Source organism: Macaca fascicularis, chromosome 6 (assembly GCF_037993035.2).
Source record: "Macaca fascicularis isolate 582-1 chromosome 6, T2T-MFA8v1.1".
Lineage (NCBI taxonomy): Eukaryota > Metazoa > Chordata > Mammalia > Primates > Cercopithecidae > Macaca > Macaca fascicularis.
In genome coordinates this window covers 33,646,360-33,661,203 of record NC_088380.1, presented here as the reverse complement: position 1 = coordinate 33,661,203, position 14,844 = coordinate 33,646,360, and the positions used below count along the sequence as shown (strand labels likewise).

General features: G+C 37.5%; 1 long non-coding RNA gene across 3 annotated transcripts in view; it reads left to right on the top strand.

The window, feature by feature from the left end:
- Positions 1–13,703, top strand: part of LOC135971257 (uncharacterized) — a 366,163-nt gene extending 352,460 nt beyond the window's left edge. For all 3 annotated transcript variants that reach the window (XR_010587334.1, XR_010587335.1, XR_010587333.1), the window contains one exon: positions 9,909–13,703. This is a non-coding gene — a long non-coding RNA (uncharacterized lncRNA). The remainder of the gene's footprint in view (positions 1–9,908) is intronic.
- The last annotated feature ends 1,141 nt before the right edge of the window (positions 13,704–14,844 follow it).

Sequence of the window (14,844 nt, the reverse complement as noted above, 5' to 3'; positions counted from 1 at the left end):
TATTATAAGAATAAAACTTATGTTCAAACTCTGTCCTTAACTTCCCTCAGACTCAGGAAGATCCATTTATCTTAGCGTGCTAAGGGAGAGATACAAGTTTGATATTTAGTTCCTAAATAAATGTTTATGTCAAAAACAGTGAACCCAAAAGTTCAAAACCCTATTAAAAAGAGAGAAGACTAGGAGAGAGAAATATTAATAATGATAATAATAACAATAGCTGACATTTATTACTAGCACTGCTCTAGCAACCTGTCCTAAATGACATATATTTACTCAGTTAATCCTCCATCAACCTGTAACTTAAATACTATTATCCCTACTTTATCAATGAGGAAACTGAAGCATAAAACAACTGTTCAATGTATTTATCTAGTAAATGAAAAGCTGAGATTTGAACCTGAGCAGTTTACTCCAGCATCAACACTCTGTGGAACATCTAGATGAAGATTCTACCCCCGAAACAGAGATAAGTTTTTACAACCTCCGTGAAAGATCCCACTGATATAACCAAGTTCTACCAGGCCTGAAATAATTTGGAGTCAAAACCTTGGGAATGGCCGGTCTTTCACAATTGTATATGTAACTGGCTGCCCTGTTCATGAAGCACTGAACTGATTCTGAGAATTTTCTTTTATCTGTCTGTTCTCTGTAAATAATTTTCACATGTTGCCAGTTTTTTTTAATTCAGGCAATATCCTTTCTTACAAGCTGAAGAACCTATAAAGGGCATGATGGTTTCAATAGGAGTGAAAGTCAAGAGGCGCCTCAGAAAAGGGTTTTGTTACCACTTCACTGTGGCACTTAGCATGAAATCCAAATTTCACCCACACAGCCTTACAGGGAGGGCCTTGCTCATGATTTGATGTGATCTCCCACCACTCCCTGTGCTATAGCCATTGCAATACTCCTGCAGCCTCTCGAACTCGCAACTGTGTCCTGCCCCCAGGACCTGTGTTCTTGCTCTTATGTGGCAAGTGGCTTTCAGAAAAAAAATAGTGCAGTTATAGAACAAATTTTTCATGCTATACTTTTACTGTGCAGAACTTTTACTGTGCAGAAAGTTCTTTTAGACAGTGTTGGATTGAGGAACATAAGGGCTGGAAGAAAAGTCAGCATGAAGGAAGTCTTTCAAGGCAGTAAAGGGCATTGGCTTTAAGATTAGATCAGCATTGATTCTTTGCTCTTCCACTTATTATCTCTGTGTTCTTCTATAAATTAATTAATCTCTTTATACCTAGTTTCTGGCACAGAAATTGAATGAATATATGTATCCATTTAATCACCTAAAGAGGTATGTATACATATGTATTATGTATTTTGCCACAAATTCTGGACAACTGCTAGTCCTCAACTAAGGGAAAATAGCAGCAATACCAATAGAATGTAAATCGGATGAAAGCCACTCTGCTAAGGATTAAGATTCACATAGATGGTCAGTATGTGCATGCATAATATGTATGTACAAGGCCTAGGCTCCACCTAAATAGGTCAGAAAGATAGAAGGGCGGATTTTACAAGTAACCGTTTTAGGAGGAGTTTTTGTTTGTTTGTTTTTAAATTTATTTTTATTTTTTATTTCTGTAGGTTTGGGGGGAGCAGGTAGTGTTTGGTTATATGAATAAGTTCTTTAGTGGTGATTTCTGAGATTTTGGTGCACCCATTACCCAAGCAGTATTGACTGTACCCAGTTTGTAGTCTTTTATCTCTCAACCACCTCCCACCCTTTCCCTTGAGTCCCCAGAGTCCACTGTATCATTCTTATGCCTTTGCATCCTCATAGCATAGCTCCCACTTATGAGTGAGAACATGCGATGTTTAGTTTTCCATTCCTGAGTTATTTCACTTAGAATAATTGTCTCCAATTTCAACCAGGTTGCTGTGAATGCCATTATTTTGTTCCTTTTTTATGCCTTAGTAGTATTCCATGGTATGTATATGCCATAATTTCTTTATCTGCTCATTGATTGATGGGCATTTGGGCTGATTTCATATTTTTGCAATTGCGAATTGTGCTGCTGTAAACATATGCGTCCAAGTATCTTTCTCATATAATGATTTCTTTTCCTCTGAGTAGATACTGAGGAGTGGGATTGCTGGATCAAATGGTAGTTCTACTTTTAGTTCTTTGAGGAATCTCCACACTGTTTTCCATAGTGGTTGTATTAGTTTACATAGTAGTTTATGACCAGTAGTGTAAAAGTGTTCCCTTTTTACCATATCCCCACCAACATTTATTATTTTTTGATTTTTTGATTATGGTCATTCTTGCAGGAGTAAGGTGGCATCACACTGTGGTTTTGATTTGCATTTCCATGATCACTAGTGATGCTGAGTACTTTTTCATATGTTTGTTGGCCATTTGGTACCTCTTCTTTTGAGAATTGTCTATTCATGTCCTTAGCCCACTTTTTGATGAGATCGTTTGTTTTTTTTCTTACTAATTTGTTTGCACTCCTTGTAGATTCTGGATATTAGTCCTTTGTTGGATATATACATTACAAAGATTTTCTCCCACTCTGTTGGTTGTTTGTTTACTCTGCTGTTTCTTTTACTGTGCAGAAGCTTTGTAGTTTTATTAAGTCCCATCTATTTATCTTTGTATTTGTTGTATTTGCTTTTGGGTTCTTGGTCATAAAGAACTTTGCCTAAGCCAGTGTCTAGAAGAGTTTTTCCAACATTATCTTCTAGAATTTTTATGGTTTCAGGTTTTAGATTTAAGTCCTTCATCCATCTTGAGTTGATTTTTGTATAAAGTGAGAGATGAGGATGCAGTGTCATTCTTCTACATGTGGCTTGTCAATTATCCCAGCACCATTTGTTGAATAGGGTTTCCTATCCCCACTTTATGTTTTTGTTTGCTTTGTCAAGGATCAGTTGGCTGTTAAGTATTTGGCTTTATTTCTGGGTTCTCTATTCTGTTCCATTGGTCTGTATGCCTATTTTTATACCAGTACCATGCTGTTTTGGTGACTATGATCTTATGGAATAGTTTGAAGTCAGGTAATGTGATGCCCACAGATTTGTTATTTTTGCATAGTCTTGCTTTGGCTATGTGGGCTTTTTTTTGGTTCCATATGAGTTTTATAATTGTTTTTTCTAGTTCTGTGAAAAACGATGGTGGTATTTTGATGGAAATTGCATTAAATTTGTAGATAGCTTTTGACAATATCGCCATTTTCACAATACTGGTTCTACCCATCCATAAACATGGGATGGGTTTCCACTTGTTTGTGTTGTCTATGATTTCTTTCAGCAGTGTTTTGTAGTTTTCCTTGTAGATGTCTTGCACCTCTTTGGTTAGGTATATTCCTAAGGATTTTTTTACAACTATTGTAAAACAGGTTGAGTTCTTGATTTGATTCTTAGCTTGGTCACTGTCAGTGTATAACAGAGCTACTGATTTGTGTACATTAATTTTGTATCCTGAAACTTTACTGAATTCATTTATCAGTTCTAGGAGCTTTTTGAAGAAGTCTTTAGAGTTTTCTAGTTATACAATCACATCATCAGCAAACAGCAACAGTTTGACTTCCTCTTTACTGATTTGGATGCCTTTTATTTCTTTCTCTTGTCTGATTGCTCTGTCTAGAACTTCCAGTATTGTGTCGAATAGAAGTGGTGAGAATGGGTATCCTTGCCTTGTTCCAGTTCTCAGAGGTAATACTTTCAACTTTTCCTCATTCAGTATTATGCTGGCTATGGGTTTGTCACAGATGGCTTTTATTACATTAAGATATGTTAGGAAGGAGTTATCTTAAGGTAAGTTTCTGTAAGATAAGGTAAGATCATAAGGGGATGACATAGAGGGGACATGAAGAGAGAAAAGATAGGAAGAAAGCTAGAAAGGATGTATAAGCATCAATTTCCACTTTCTGATTGCTGAAGGGATGACAGTGTTGTCAGTCAAAAATAATACCACATACCAGTGACGAGATTGGATAGTGTAATCTTTACTGGGGGAGGGCAGAAGAAAGTGAAAGTAGGGACAAAAGGTGTTTTCCATTGCCCCTGAAATCCCATTATTACTAGGGCAGGGGTTGGTTTTATTTCTAAAATAAAAGTCTGACTTTTTGATAATTGCTGCCTGAAGTCTACATAGAGAAAGTTTCTGAGGCTGTATTTGAGCTCCACTGGGAAGGAGTGCATGAATAAAGAGCAACTTCTGCACAGACACAGAAATCTCCTCCTAAGGTCAACTCTGCCGGCAAACCTGGTCCTGTACTTAAAACACCTTTCCTACATATCATCCCATGACTGTATCCTTGCTGTCATTCAGGTATCAGCTTAAACATCACTGCTCAGCAAAGCTATATACCTGTCTACCCTCTCTTTGTTCCATACAGCATGACTGTAATGATTTTAGGCTGAAAAAAGCTTAAAACACATATAACTTCAAAGCAACAATAACAGCAAAGGAAAAGAACATTCATTAAATCTCCCACACACCTTACTCCAGTAATACTACTTCCTAGTATACTTGACAAGATAAATTATTTATTAATTAAAAGTAAATAAGTAGGGTTAGAGGATACAGCCAAAAATAGATTTGGCTTAGTATAATTAATATTAAGAATTCCATCTGATGTACTTGGCTAACAGGGCCAGTTGTTTATTTCAGCCACTTTTCTTTCAAATAATAACATTTTTTAAATCACATAAAGGATTTTTTTTCTATCCACTGAGAAAGGATAAATGCATCCAACCCTTTATGAGAACTATCAGATAATTGAGAAACAAGTGAAAGGGTGGAGATAGAAATGGACTTGAGGGCAGTGTACAGCCTTTTCATTTTAACCTAGTACAAAATTTAATGGGATGATTACTATTAATCCTGACTCTTTTATGCAGCCATCACTGTCTAAATGTCAATTTTAAGTAGGACTGTATGTCCAGCTTGTGCCAGTGAGCTGATAAAGGATTTCTGACGATAAGTAATAAAGCCATGAATGATATAGTCTCTGGTTTCATTTTTATTGAAATAGTGAAATCTCTAATAATAATATTTGCTGAAATAGCCTTACCTACAGTCTACCTATTCCTCATGTAAAACATTAGTGCTGCGGTTTGACTGTCTGTCCACTCCAAAACTCATGTTGAAATTTAATTGCCATTGTAACTGTTTTAAGAGGTAAAAGCCATTGTGGAGAATCTCCATGAGGCCTAGTAGAGCTATGGGGATGGGGCTACCCCCAAGACCCCAAAACTGTAGAGCTATCAGTGAGCAATGACAGTGTGGGAGAGCTGCAGGAATGAGACTCCAACCTGTGAGAGCTCCTGCATGGGCTGAGTCCAGTAAAGCTATATAGCAGGATTGCCTAAGATGTTGGTGGACCAACCCCACCCCAGTGTGCCCAGGGACATGAACTTGAGAAAGATTAGTCTCCAACTTTAAGATTTAATGTTGTTTTCCCTGTTGGATTTTGGACTTGCTTGGGACCAGTTACTCCTTTTTTTTCTTGACTATTTACCCCTTTTGATATGGGAATGTCTAGTCTATGTCCTACCATTGTATCTTGGAAGCCCATAATTTGTTTTGATTTCACAGACTCACAGCTGGAGAAGAATTTCCCTCAAGATGAATTGTGCCTTGGACTTCACCCATATTTGATTTAGATGAGACTCTGGGCTTTAGACTTCTGAGCTGGGGCTAGAATGAGTTAAGACTTTTGGAGCTACTGGGAAGCAATGAATGTATTTTGTGTGTGAAGACATGAATTTAGGTGGGGGTGGGCAGGAGCATAATTCTATGGTTTGAATGTTTGTCCTCTCCAAAACGCATGTTGCAATTTGTCAGCGTAATGGAAGTAAGAAGTAAGTCCTTTAAGAGGTGATGAGTCCATAAGGGCTATACCCTCATGAGTGGAATTAATGCCATCATAAAAGGATAAGTTTGGCCTCCTCTTGCATTCTCTCTTGTCTTCTCTTGCCCTTTTGCCATGTGACCCTCATGGCAGAGGGCCCTCATAAGATCCCATTTCCTTGATCTTGGACTTTGCAACCTGCAAGAATGGTAAGAAATAAATTTCTGCTCATTATAATTTATTGTGTCTCACATATTCTGTTAAAACGACACAAAATGAATTAAGACCCTTTGTCTGAACAACCCAGAGTTGCTGTTCAATAAGTGAGTATTTTTAGGCAGTAAAGGTTATATTAAGCTGTCAACAAAGTCATCTTTTTGAATATGGAATAAATATACGTTAGATATAATCAAAAAGGACCTTGCTAAAACAGTTAATAACAAATCTAGAAAGATTTCAAAGCTTACATTTCAAAACAATTATTAATCAACCTGGAGACTAAATTCTCCCCAGGTGCTTTATTCAGTTCCATTTTTTAATTGAACTGTACAGTGCAAGAAACTTTTCTGAGATCTAATCAGGAAATAGCCGGGATCTACAAAAACTAACTTAGGTGATCTTGGTTTATAGCAGGGTTTCTCAGCCTCAACAATTACTGTATTTTGGGTCAAATAATTCTTTGTTGTGGGACACTCTCCTGTGCATTGCTGAATGTTTAACAGCATCCTTGGCCTCTGTCCACTAGATGACAGTGACATCCTCTTCCCCAGTTTAACAAACAAAAGTGTCTCCAGACATTGCCAAATGTTCTTTGGAGGACAAAATTAACCCATGTTTTTTTTTTTTGTTTTTTTTTTGTTTTTTAATTAATTTATTTATTTTTTATTATTATTATACTTTAAGTTCTAGGGTACATGTGCATAACGTGCAGGTTTGTTACATATGTATACTTGTGTCATGTTGCTGTGCTGCACCCATCAACTCGTCAGCACCCATCAACTCGTCATTGACATCAGGTATAACTCCCAGTGCAAACCCTCCCCCTTCCCCCCTCCCCATGATAGGCCCCGGTGTGTGATGTTCCCCTTCCCGAGTCCAAGTGATCTCATTGTTCAGTTCCCACCTATGAGTGAGAACATGCAGTGTTTGGTTTTCTGTTCTTGTGATAATTTGCTAAGAATGATGGTTTCCAGCTGCATCCATGTCCCTACAAAGGACACAAACTCATCCTTTTTTATGGCTGCATAGTATTCCATGGTGTATATGTGCTACATTTTCTTAATCCAATCTGTCACTGATGGACATTTGGGTTGATTCCAAGTCTTTGCTATTGTGAATAGTGCCGCAATAAACATACATGTGCATGTGTCTTTATAGCAGCATGATTTATAATCCTTTGGGTATATACCCAGTAATGGGATGGCTGGGTCATATGGTACATCTAGTTCTGGATCCTTGAGGAATCGCCATACTGTTTTCCATAATGGTTGAACTAGTTTACAATCCCACCAACAGTGTAAAAGTGTTCCTATTTCTCCACATCCTCTCCAGCACCTGTTGTTTCCTGACTTTTTAATGATCGCCATTCTAACTGGTGTGAGATGATATCTCATTGTGGTTTTGATTTGCATTTCTCTGATGGCCAGTGATGATGAGCATTTTTTCATGTGTCTGTTGGCTGTATGAATGTATTCTTTTCAGAAATGTCTGTTCATATCCTTTGCCCACTTTTTGATGGGGTTGTTTGTTTTTTTCTTGTAAATTTGTTTGAGTTCTTTGTAGGTTCTGGATATTAGCCCTTTGTCAGATGAGTAGATTGCAAAAATTTTCTCCCATTCTATAGGTTGCCTGTTCACTCTGATGGTAGTTTCTTTTGCTGTGCAGAAGCTCTTTAGTTTAATGAGATCCCATTTGTCAATTTTGGCTTTTGCTGCCGTTGCTTTTGGTGTTTTAGACATGAAGTCTTTGCCCATGCCTATGTCCTGAATGGTACTACCTAGGTTTTCCTCTAGGATTTTTATGGTATTAGGTCTAACATTTAAGTCTCTAATCCATCTTGAATTAATTTTCGTATAAGGAGTAAGGAAAGGATCCAGTTTCAGCTTTCTACTTATGGCTAGCCAATTTTCCCAGCACCATTTATTAAATAGGGAATCCTTTCCCCATTTCTTGTTTTTCCCTTTGAAAACTGGCACAAGACAGGGATGCCCTCTCTCACCACTCCTATTCAACATTGTGTTGGAAGTTCTGGCTAGGGCAATCAGGCAAGAGAAAGAAATCAAGGGTATTCAGTTAGGAAAAGAAGAAGTCAAATTGTCCCTCTTTGCAGATGGCATGATTGTATATTTAGAAAACCCCATTGTCTCAGCCCAAAATCTCCTTAAGCTGATAAGCAACTTCAGCAAAGTGTCAGGATACAAAATTAATGTGCAAAAATCATAAGCATTCTTATACACCAGTAACAGACAAACAGAGAGCCAAATCATGAATGAACTTCCATTCACAATTGCTTCAAAGAGAATAAAATACCTAGGAATCCAACTGACAAGGGATGTAAAGGACCTCTTCAAGGAGAACTACAAACCACTGCTCAGTGAAATAAAAGAGGACACAAACAAATGGAAGAACATACCATGCTCATGGATAGGAAGAATCAATATCGTGAAACCCATGTTTATAAGGTAGGGAAAAAGGCTTTCCAAATATTCAGGATTTAGGCCCACAAGCTTATTCAGTGGAATCAAACCTAAGGAAACTGTGCCACAGAATCTAGACTCTTTACTACTTCTACAAGCAAACTCATATGAGTCCACCAACATGGTTTGTGGAAGTTAATCAGTTGAAGCAATGATAAACATATGCTCTACATATGAGTTCTATATTATATAAGGTCTTTGGAGAGCACACCTCTTCTGATTTGGACTCTACTTGGTGTTTCACAAACGTTGTTAATTTTATTTTAGCTACCTTGTCGAGGCCTACTTTGGGTAACATGGATAAGAATTTGGTTTACCATCCCATTCTGTAGTTAAAATTGCATTAAAGTTATTTGAATACTATGAGGTTAGAGATCTCACCATCAAGTTTACCTGAGGCATATTTTTAAGACTCAATAAAGTTGAAGTCCTTAAGCCAGTCTTACTCTTTTCAGTATTTTAATGCTTCCAGTTCAACTATTCATTCAGAGCATAAAAAGCAAGGATGAGTTAGATGGTCACTTTCTAAGCAATTCAGATTACCCAATAGGTATACATTTTTTAAAGGCTAGAAGCACAATAAGGCTAATTTCAAAACCATTTATAGTGATAGGTCTCAGAGTAAATGTACCAATTTACCATAAGACATCACTAGGCTCTGATCATTAATGAGTATGTCAGAAATTTCTCCTTTATATTCATATTTACATATTTATCTTTAAAAGTTATGTTCCACAGAGTATCAACCCTCTCATTCCTTAGGGATTCCAAACATGGCCCCATTGGACCAGCTGCCAATCCTGGTCACCACAAATAATTAATCCCACCATGAAATATTTAAAATATGTAAAGGTTAAAAGATCATAAAAATGAGACCATATGTCCAAACACACCACGTGTGCTTTGGCAAGAGAAATGTATGTGTTAAGACAAGTCTTAACCAGCCTGCCAGGGAACTAGATCAAAACCAGGACAAAAAGATTCTTTTCATATAAGCTAGGTATTTCCCTAGCACTTACCCCAAGGTTAGCTGAGATGAAAAAAAGCCAGTATACCCCTATTGGCCTGGCAAAGCCATCTTCTTTGATGGCTGAAAAAAATAAAAGGCCTAGAACCTTATTTGGGGAGATGAACTGCCTTGGTCTAAATCCTGGCTCCACAACTAATTCTGCCAACATCTTAATATGTTGGCAACATATTTAATATCTCTGAGCCTCAATTTCCTCACCTATAAAATAGAAATTGTTATATCTTTCTTCTGGAATGTTTCGAGGATCAAACAAGATAAAAAAGGTTTTAGAACATTTTTGGCACAAAATGAAGGCTGTTGTTCTTATTAAGAAAAAAAATCTATATTCCATCTCATCAGGAATGCTAACATTTTGATTCTCACTTTTACTTGTTTCAGATTATGCTCCGAGACACTGAATCTGAAAAGATGCATCCAGTTTTGCCAAGTGGTTTCATTACCAAGGCCAGTCTCCACCTATGACAGACCCAAGGAAGATCATTTACAACTAGAATCTAGTCATTTAGGAGCCTGTGTGCTCCCTGGGTGGGCCGTCTGCACTGGTGTGAGGTTTATCTCTTTGAAGGGAAAACCAAAGGAATCTTCTTGAATATCAGCACCAGGAAGAGCAGTACAAACTGGAGAAGTTGGGGTATGTAGGCAGTGGCTTCAACCCATGCATTATATGTATTCAATTACTCAGAAGACCCTGTACTCCACTTATTTTGGTTGAATAAGCAGACTGTAAAACCAACAAAAAATGGAAATTGCTTTTAGATCGCTAGTGTATGGGCTTATTCATGTCATACCTCTCATCCTTCAGAACCAATTATCTAGTGTTGATTATACCACTATGTGTCAACATTATTAAATTTAAAATGGTTGTAGCTGGGCATGGTGGCTTGCACTTGTCATCGTAGTTACTTGGAAGGCTGAGCCAGAAGCATTTGTTGAGGCCAGGAGTTTGAGACCAACCTGGGCAACATAGCAAGACACCATCTCTAAAAAAAGTAGCCAGGCAGGGTGATGGCAAATACCTGCAGTCCCAGCTATTCAGGAGTCTGAGGTGGGGGGATTAGATTGCTTGAGCCTAGGAGTTTGAGGCTGCAGTGAGCTATGATCACACCAATGCACTCCAACCTGGGCAACAGAGCAAGACCCCGACTCAAAAAAGAATTTTGGAACAAAACTTTTTAAATTTTTAAAGTAAAAATTCACTTTAATATTAGCTAAGTGAATAAGAATTAGTTTAGATGACCCTCAAGAACAAAAGTGTAGTTTTCCACTCTTTTAATGCCTTTTAGAGCTTATTGTACAATATTTAAATATACAAAAATGTATAAAGAATAATACAGCAAACTTTTCCTGAGGTTAAGGGTCTTTAGGGAGCTCAGCTTTAAGCTGGTCCAATTCCACATCTTGTTACCCCTTTTAATACCTACACCTTTAATACTCAAAACTCTGGGCATAGAAATTGTCAAATTCCCTGAAGGTAGCTAAAGAATTAGCTGCAGTTTTCCATTCTACTTTCTTTGTGAGTATAAAAGAGTTTTACATTTTAAAAGGCGTATACAATATTTCATTCGGCACTCTGTTTTTACTGGGAAGTTTTTTTCAGGATACCTAACCTCCTTCATTTTTCATCAAAATGTACTCACTATTATGAGTTTAAAATGTTTTTAATTTTATTTTATTTACACAGTTGTCTCTGTCCTCACTATTGAAATTGGAATGCAAATAAAAACAAAATGGCCATGAACAGAATTCGTATGCATTAAAAACTATTGTAGGAACACACAGGTTTCCATGGAGGAGAGCAATTTTTGTATTTCAATGTATTTGCAATAGTTTCAAAACAATAACTAAATGTAAAGAAGTCATTTTTGTTGTTACTCAGTGAATGTGAACCCCAAACCAAACTATAATACCCCTTTTCAAAGGCCTTCTAGGATATTTCCCCCATTTATGAATTCTCCCATTCTAGTGTAAATTCATCTTAGATAACTAAGATGATTTAGAGAAGGTGCATGCTAGCAAATCCACTAAGCCTTTTCCTTGTAACCTAAAGTATGTTGAGTTAATGAAGAAATTCAATCTCTTTCTCTAATGCTTATATCAAAAGTTTAGAATTCCTACAATTTTCTTACCCAAGTATAGTGATCAGGAAAATCAGCAAATGCTAAATTGATGGTTTCAGTTTCCCAAAGTTTGGATGAGCCCTGGGATATCATCAAGGTGATATCATCAGATGTATATCTCACCTTGGTAACCATCTTTGATAAGGATGCTGACTTACACTCCTCTGGGTGTGCTGGCCAGCTAAAGGCTGATACTCTCTGCCAAAGTCTCTACTGAAGGCCTGAACTTCAGCTCTGGCACCACGGTTCTGGTCATCCCATTCAGACTTTCCTTGGCCCCTATTCATGGGAAGGGGAGTAAGCATATGTTCTCTCCAGTTTCAAGATGAGGAAAATGAGGTTCTAAAAGGCTCATTTTTTTCTGAATCCAGATAGTAAATGATGGAACCAAACAGACTGCACAGCTCATATTTCACTATCCTGTATTTCACATATAAAAAAAAAATCAATTTTGTGAGCTAATGGCCAATCGTGTAATCACTGACTTTGTAGATATTTTAAGTGTTTGGGCTTATGCTGACTACTTGTGGGATGTCTAATTTGTTTGCAGGCCTGCTTGGCATGTAGTAACTGTTATGTAAGTGTTTGCCATTTATCACTGGCAAAGGCATGGCATGCTCAAACCGAGCACCTTAGGCGTCACAGTACGTCAGAACTACCATTTCTACAGCACCCTTTCCTAGATCCAGGCTTAAGAAGAGGACTATTCCCTTAAAATATAAGCAGTTCTAAGCCAGAAAGAATTTCTGCAGCCAAACCGGAGTAGTATTTCTGTGATGCTCAGTGAGCCTTCAGTAATTTCCAGAAATGAAACTATATATAACCCTATCTGTATAAAGTAAGATTCGATCTTTGTAACACTCATTCATCTTGCTGTTGATTTCAAGCTCTTCCCTGATGCTTCAAGCTTCTTCATTGCTGCCTACGCAGAGATATCGAATTATGGGAAGCTTGTTAATTCAGAACAAGACTGCCCCCATAGAATCACATTGTTTGGATAAAACTTGATACAAACATCTCTCTGTAACGTCTATTAAAAAGAAATCTTCCTGGGCAAATAACGATATAAACAATGTTAAAGGAAGCTTATTTAAATGTTTCAAGGTAACATATATTTTAAAATTTTAACTCTTACTAACAATACAAATGATAATATATAGTTATGAGATTTGTTTCTTAAACCAGGTCCACAAAGAATTTCTACTGGGAAATACTTCCTAATAGGCTGACTCTATTTGCTTCCCACTACAGATTTTAAAATATTTTAAGACCAATTGTCTCAGGAATGTGTGTCAAAGAAAACAGGTGGTACTGAAGTTTTAAATCTAGGAGCATTTATAAAACTGGTGAATAAATCAACAATTATTAATTTTAGTTCTACAATATGTTTATCTACCTATGTCATGTTTAGGAAACTCATGTTATTAAAGTCCTAGGAGATTAGACAAGCAATTTTCTTTGTAGTGCTGAATTTGAATGTTTCTGAATAAATCTCTTTTACAAATGAGAATTATAAATGAAAATTTCAAATGTCTCTGTGCATATATATATACAAACTTACATGTTTATAAATTTGAGAAGATACAAAGAAACCACTAGAATATTTCTATAACATCTATGCAATTTAAATTTTAAATTTGTATGGTCTTACTGTGTGATGTTTTCTGAGAGCCCAAACTTAAGCATTTTCTATATGAGAGGTAATGTTCTGTGTCATCGGTCATAGGTTCACTCTAGTCTTTAAAAATACCCAGTGACCAAGCATGGTGGCTCATGCCTCTAATCCCAGCACTTTGAGAGGCCAGAGTGGGAGGATCACATGAGGCCAGGAGTTTGAGACCAGCCTGGGCAACAGAGCAAGACACCATCTCTATAAAAATATATTTAAAAATTAGCCAGGCCTGGTGGTGCATGCCTGTAGTCCCAGCTATTCAGAAGGCTGAAGTGGGAGGATTGCTAAAGCCCTGGAGTTTGAGGCCACAGTAAGCCATGATCATGTCCTGTACTCCAGTCTAGGCAAAGGAGCAAGACTTTATGGGAAAAAAAAAAAAAGAAAGCCTCAAATGGACATTTATCTGCAGCCTGCTTTCCATATTCTTCTTTTGAACATTGCCCCCACCACCTCCTACCACCCCTTTCCTTTTCTCACTGAAGTAACACAGAGTCCAAACAGTATCTTCCATTTTCTTGCACAATCCCACAGCCTTGGCACATGACTCTAGCCTGGCCAATCAGTGTGTTCCCCTGGGGAAAGCTTTCTTCCTTCTGTGAACCTGAAAGAGCAAGAGCTATTGCTAGCTGCTGTGTCTGCTTGTATAGAAGATCTCCTGCCTTTTGAAAGGGAGCCCAAAACTGATGTTCAGAAAGAAGGCTGTATGTTAAGAGAGAGAAAATAGAGACAGAGCAAGAGACAGAAAAAGAGAGAGAAAACTGAGAAGAGAAAAAGACTAAATCAGAGACAGAAAAAGAGAAAGGAAGGCTGGAGGGAGGGAGACATTGACATTGTATTAATGTGATTGTCCTGACTCTATCTTTGGCTCTGATTCCTGCCCTAGTCCCGCCTTCCAAGGCTTGGCTTTTAAGCCTTTGCTCCTGTTCTGTGAGATATTTGTTAACCTTCCAAAAAATTCCCCTCTGCTGTTCTGGCTGGGTATCCTTGCATTCAGAAGATTGCTGATAATGTCAGAGCCTCTTCAAAGTCTCTGTAGCACTGCATTTGGAAGGTATGCAAGTTTGATAATGTGGAGAATCATTTGGAATTTATGTTAAATTTTAACCTTCCACCAAATTGTATATCAACGTGTAAGGAAGGAGAAAAAAATCACCTAGCATGTATTATTATTATAGAAACTATTATTTCAAAGAACAGTAGGTGTGATTGAATTGAGAATGACAAACCAGCCTCAACTAAGCAAGTGGATGAGACCGGCTGAGAGGCTGAAGGAACTTCCAAATTTTCAGTTACCCAAGTTATGTTTTCCCTGCAGACTCTTGGTATGTTTGTTTCCTATTACTGCTATAACGAATTACCGCAAACTTAATGGCTTAAAATGAAAAATATATATATAGATCTAGAGATAAGAAATATAAAATGGGGTGGTAGCACCATGTTCTTTCTGACAGCTCTAGGGGAGTAACTGTTTCCTGGCCTTTTCCAGCTTCTAAAGACTGCCTGCATTCCTTGGCTCATGGCCTGC